The following is a 6,351-nucleotide window of genomic DNA, read 5'->3' as shown; positions in this document are numbered from 1 at the left end:
TCAGGCATCCCCACTCATTCTTTTAAAAAAGATTTTTTTATTTATTAGAGAGAGGGAGAGAGAGACAGAGTACAAGCAGGGAGAGTGGGAGAGGGAGAAGCAGACTGCCCACTGATCAGCGAGTCCTATGCGAGGGCTTGATCCCAGGAGTCTGGGATCAAGTCTTGAGCAAAATGCAGATGTTTAACCAACTGAGACACCCAGCTGCCCCTCAAAATCCATTTTGATAAAAACCCTCAACAAAGTGGGTTTAGAGGGATTATTACTCAATGTAAAAAAGGTCATCTATGAGAAAACCACAAATAATATCTTAATGGAGAAAAATTGAGAGGTTTTCCTCTCAGATCAGGAGTAAGACAAGGATGAGAACTCTCTCCACTTTTATTCAACAAAACACTGAAAGTCCTGGTTACAGCAATCAGACAAGAAAAAGAAATTAGAGGCATACATATTGGTAATGAAGAACCTAAACTGTAACTCTTTGTAGATGAAATGATAGTGTACACAGAAAACTCTAACAGCTCCACCAAAAACTCCTAGAAATAAGAAATTCAGTCAAGTTGCAGGATCCAAAATTAATACCTACAGTTCAGTAATGTTTCTGTTACACCAATAACAAGCACCCAAAAGAGAAATTAAGAAAAAAAAAATCTATTTACAATTGTACATAAAAGACTTAACCAAAGAAGTGAAAGACCTGTACTCTGAAAAGTGCAATATATTGATGAAAGATAAGTAAGATGACAGAAACCAATGGAAAGGGATACGTGCTTGTGACTTGGAAGCATTAATATTGTTAAAATGTCCATACCTCCTGTCCAAAGCAGTCTACAGATTCAAGGCAATCCTTATAAAAATATCCATAGCATTTTTCTCAAAACTGGAACAAACAATACTAAAATTTTTATGGAAACACAAAAGACCCTGGTAGACAAAGCATTCTTGAAAAAGAAGAACAGGGGCGCCTGGGTGGCTCAGTGGGTTAAGCCGCTGCCTTCGGCTCAGGTCATGATCTCAGAGTCCTGGGATCGAGCCCCGCATCGAGCTCTCTGCTCTCTAGGGGAGCCTGCTTCCTCCTCTCTCTCTGCCTGCCTCTCTGCCTGCTTGTGATCTCTCTGTCAAATAAATAAATAAAAAAATTTAAAAAAAAAAAAAAAAGAAAAAGAAGAACAAAGCTGGAGGTATATTGTACTGTTCTCATTACTACAACCTCGTAGTATGTCTTGAGATCTGAAATTGAGCACTGGGTGTGGTGCAAAAAACAATGAATACTGTTTTGCTGAAAATAAATAAAAAATTTTAAAAAATCTATAATATTTTGAAAAATGTATCTGCTAATTTCAGCCCAAGGTTAATATTTTACAAACAAACGAAGAATCACTACAGGCAAACATCAATGCAACAAACAAGTACAATTTACAAATCCAGGTCACGCACTTACTAACCACCTTACTAATCATGGTAAGAGACAGTGCTAAAGTCCAGCTGATAACCAGTTAAATCAGAAATAAACCTTTTTTTTTAAGATTTTATTTATTTATTTGACAGACAGCAATCACAAGTAGGCAGAGAGGCAGGCAGAGAGAGAGGAGGAAGCAGTCTCCCCGCTGAGCAGAGTCTGATGTGGGGCTCAATCCCAGGACCCTGGGATCATAACCTGAGCCAAAGGCAGAGGCTTTAACCCACTGAGCCACCCAGGTATCCCAGAAAGAAACCTTTCTTAATATTCATTTGTAAATATTCATTGTAAATTAGTATTTAAAACTTTTCTTAGCTTTTTATTGAAATATAACACACATATATAAATGTATACAAGTCACAAGATTTACAGCTCACTGAATTATCATGAAATAAACACACCTTGGTGACCACAATCTAGATCAAGTAACTTTGAAGTACACTACTTCTCCCCAAAGTCATATGTCCTGATTAGTATTTGATTTTTAAGTTTCATACAAATGGAATTACACAATATGCAATATTTTGCTTGCTTTATGGTAGTCCATTGTTTGAATTTACTACAGTTCTTTATCCTACTGTTTTTGGAATTTGGAGTGTGTCCAGTTTGAGACAATTATGAATAATGTTATTGTAGGCATTCATGTATGTGTCTTCTGGTGCACATGTGAATGCATTTTCTGGGGGCACGCCTAGTTCCAGAATCGCTGGGTATGCCAGTGCTTAGCTGTACAGCAAATGCAGACAGTGCTCAGAAATAGTCTTCCATTCACACCCCATCAAGGCTTCAGAAAGCTGCTTCACATCCTGGTCAGCTTTGTAGTTTTGACCACTCTGGTGGTGCTCAGGGCCATCTCCTCATGCTTCCAGTATGTTTCCCTAAAAAGGAGGTGGAGCATCTGTGCATCTGTCAGTAGGCCTTTCTGCTGCCGTCTTTCTAGCCTCTTGGCCATTTTTTAAAGTTTGGGTTGCCAATCTTTATTTCTCACTGATTTGGATCTTTCTTTATATATCTGGATGTGAGTCCTTTGCCAGTTGTATGTATTATAACCATCATCTCCCACTCTGGGCCTGGCCTTCTCATTGTCTTAGTGTGCTTTTTTATGAACAGAAGTGGGAGGTGAACCATGAGAGACTATGGACTCTGAAAAACAATCTGAGGGGTTTGAAGCGACGGGGGTGGGAGGTTGGGGGAACCAGGTGGTGGGTATTAGAGAGGGCACAGATTGCATGGAGCACTGGGTGTGGTGCAAAAACAAGGAATACTGTTATGCTGAAAATAAATTAAATAAATAAATAAATAAATAAATATTTTTTTAAAAATTAAAAAAAAAGAAGTTTTTAATTTCAATGTTGTCCACCTCATCAATCTTTTTTTTATGGTTAATGCTTTTTGTGTCCTGTTTAACAAATCTGCTTCTATCCTAAAATTTTAATCCCCTTCTCCTATTTTGCCCATTCCTCCCACCTTCTCCCTTCTGACAACCACCAAATTTTCCTCTGTGCCTATGAAGTCTGTTTATCTTTCAAGCAACAGATAATCTTGAGTGGTGATTATAAGCCAGACACTGATCTAATGCTGGGAATATAATGATGAATGAGAAATACATGAACACTGCCCACATCTAGTATGGAGGACATGAAATAAATAATTGAATATCTACTTTGTTATAAAAAAAAAAAAGAATAGGAAAGAAAATAAAGAAAAGAAAAAGAAGAAACTTTGCCTTCCATGAAGGCAGAAAAACATGCAAACAATTCTGATTTAAGAAATTTGCATAGAACCAAGTTGAAAACACTCAACATATTAAATTCAACATATTAAATTTAATCCAAGGAGCGCCAAATATTAAATTGAAGCAAAGGGAGGACTCAATTAATTTCCAGGTATGCAACTAAAAGAGGCCAAGAATTTCAGTTGTGGAAGTTAGGTGTAGACAAACTCTTTAAAAACATTAGCTTATACTCTTTAATTTTTATATAAGGCAGGTATTTCTGCAATGTTTAGATTTTACAAGGGCACCATAAGGGCTCAGGGTCTCTTTTCAAAGTCATTCTCAAATACTCTTGATTTTCGATTGGCAGCAATGACATCTTTACAAGTCAATACCTTTTCAGATACACAGGTGACAAAATCCCACTTTCTGTCTGGTCCAACTTAATGTCTGTTAATAGAATGACTTGACATTAAATCAATCCATGGCCTAACTGGCACAGAAGATGCTATTTCCTGGACATGTCCACATTTTGTTCCCATCTCATCAGCATGAACTCTCTCTCAGTCATTTCTCCTTCACTCTCCATCCCCCATGAAAGTCTCCAGTGGATCCCCGAAAGTTGTACAAATGTCCACACTGGGAGCTCAACTATTGCTTATCTCCAGCTGCCCCTGCTGAGAGACAAAGCAACAGTTTATTGTGAAGAATTGTACAAACGGTAATTATTTATAAATTCATTTTTGTGCACTTTCACGTATTTTAAAAACCTGGTGTAGAGGGTGCTTTCAGGCAGCAGGCTTGAGCCCTGGAACTCTGAGTAAAGGAAGAAGGGCCTGTGGTGACCGCCAGGCTGAGGGCAAACGGGCACATCAGGAAACCCATCTCCAAACAGCCAGAAGCCCTAACTTCTGACCAATGGGCTAATTATGACTGGGCACAGGGACCAAAAAAGAAAAATTCCCTACGTTTCCATACCTCCTCACTCCCTCACTTCCTGTAGCCCCAGCTCCACTGCCCCCTGGCCAACAGTATCTCCTTTGCTGTCCTGCACACTGCTCCCTTGCAGCATGTACCATAAAGCTGTATTTCCTCTGTCCTGCCTTGGCCGAATTCATTTACCACTGGACCCACTGGTCCCACACCGGGACTTCTACAACTGCTCTCCAGAGTCTTTTCTGGAGGGTAGTAGAATATACAGTAGCACAAAACAACACTTTATTTCCACAGGAAGAAAAAGGCTTAGCATACATAATAATTGTGTGCATCGTGTAAATTGTAATAAAAAATTGAAATGCCCCAGAACCATGAATTGTTATCAACACTGCATTTTCCTGCAAGAAGAGAACCACAAATACGTCACTGGCTTGGCTTTCAGTCAATCAGGAATCGCCATGATTGTATAAGTGATTCTCTGAGAAAAGCATCAGATGAAACTCACACTTTTAAAAGTAAAATGGTGACTAAGGACAGAGCACACAGCTCCACACCCTTATCCATTTGCTCAAGGTCAAATCGCCAGCAATTCTCCAGAAGGACTCTACTAATATTTTGGTATTATTACCACAATAACTACAATTTTCAAGAAGGAAAAAAAAAATAATAATCACAAATAAGAGAATGTCAGCCTGAGTAAAGTTCTCTCTCTCTCTTTTTTTTCTTTTTCTTTTTTCTTTTTTTTTTCCTCCTGAGTAAAGCTCTATTGCTACAATGTCCAATTGCTGGTCAACCTTTACTGCAGAGACACAAGGAAAAGCACCATTTTGGTTCCCAAGTTTCACACAAGAACTCTTATGAAATATTCCAGATAAATGAGTTTTAATCCTCCCCTTCCTCCACTTCCTCACCCTGGTTAATCTGTGAAGTAACACAATTAGCAACTCTCTTTGCTGTTAGCAACTATGTGCACACAATCAGGTAGATGATTATTCTCCAAATACTTCTTGGTGAGGTATCTCAAACACCTTTTTGGAAAAAGACACCTCAGGAGCTACAGTGATCTTGCTCTTGCTCCTTTCAATGGTTACAACCCCTCCACCAAGACTCCCAACTTTTCCAGTCACTGATTGTCTCTTGAAGAAAATGCTTACAAGTGGCAGCATCCAGGATTCCATCTCCTACTGGGTGGGTGCACTCAAAAGTAAACTTCAGAACTTGCTTCTTTCCCCTTCTCCCCCTTCACCACAAGCTTTTCCAAGGATACAATGGCAGCAGCAGAGGCAGAAAGGAAGTTCCCTTCTGAGTTTTTACCCACCTCCAGCCTTGCTGGCAGCCGCTCCCCTCTCCCGCCTCCCCCACTCCCTCCTCCTGTATCTGCACTGTTGGGTTGGCGGTTCTGGGAATGCAGGAGGAACAATAGAAATGACCTCCGGGGGCCGCCGTCTTCCAGTCCCCTCCCCCACTTTCCTTAACCCTAAACTCTCCCACCAAAAGGGTGTACGCCCAGGTCACATCTCCATAGGTAACCTGATAGGAGTATCAGGAGCCCTCACCCCATACCTTCTGATCACCAAATATGGATGTGAGCCCATGCCCTACCTTGGCCCAATAAAAGACCCCCGCCAACTCCCTCCCAGTGCGACTTCCCCCATTTCCCTTTCCGGAGCTGAGGAACCTCGCCGGAGGGTGCTCACCTCCTCCCAGTGCAACTTTCCTGGCTCCCCTTCTTCTGAGCCCTGAAACTTCTCCAGAGATGCCTTTAATAAATCTTGCCTTGCGCCTACCTCGCCTGGTGTTGTGTTTACCTTGCCTGCAAAACCTTACATTTTAGTGCCGGAAACCCGGGAGGAGATTGGGCCCCCACCCTGGTGAGGTGGCTCTCTCCTCTCCCTAGCCAGACCTGGACTTGCCTTTTGGAACACCACTTCCGAAGCCATGGTGAGTTTCCCCCGATTCCGCACCTCGCTCCGGAAAGCCCTGCCCTAATCGCGGCCTCATCAGGGCGGACCCCACCGGTCACCTGGTGACCTCCGTGACTCTGAGAGGCTGGGAGATGTTCTAACCTCTACAGCAGTCGACACAGTTTTTCCGCAACCCAGTGGTGGATGAGGGGACGCCTTCCTCCAGCCCTCCGATTGCCCAGCAACGAATCACGGGGACCTCCCAAACCAAATTAAACCCTAAAACATCCCAGGGGTGTTTTAGGCCTGTTGGCCAATCTTAAAACCCTGGAACTGGA

At 41.7% G+C, this 6,351-nt stretch overlaps 1 pseudogene; it reads right to left on the bottom strand.

Moving 5' to 3' along the window:
- Positions 1-4,991: 4,991 nt before the first annotated feature.
- LOC111152437 lies at positions 4,992-6,110 on the bottom strand (annotated as a pseudogene).
- Between the last annotated feature and the right edge of the window lie 241 nt (positions 6,111-6,351).

Source organism: Enhydra lutris, unplaced genomic scaffold (genome assembly GCF_002288905.1).
Source record: "Enhydra lutris kenyoni isolate GAN:26980312 unplaced genomic scaffold, ASM228890v2 scaffoldscaffold28, whole genome shotgun sequence".
NCBI lineage: Eukaryota > Metazoa > Chordata > Mammalia > Carnivora > Mustelidae > Enhydra > Enhydra lutris.
Note: the sequence above shows the minus strand (reverse complement) of the source record. Positions and strands in the feature narration are given on the sequence as shown.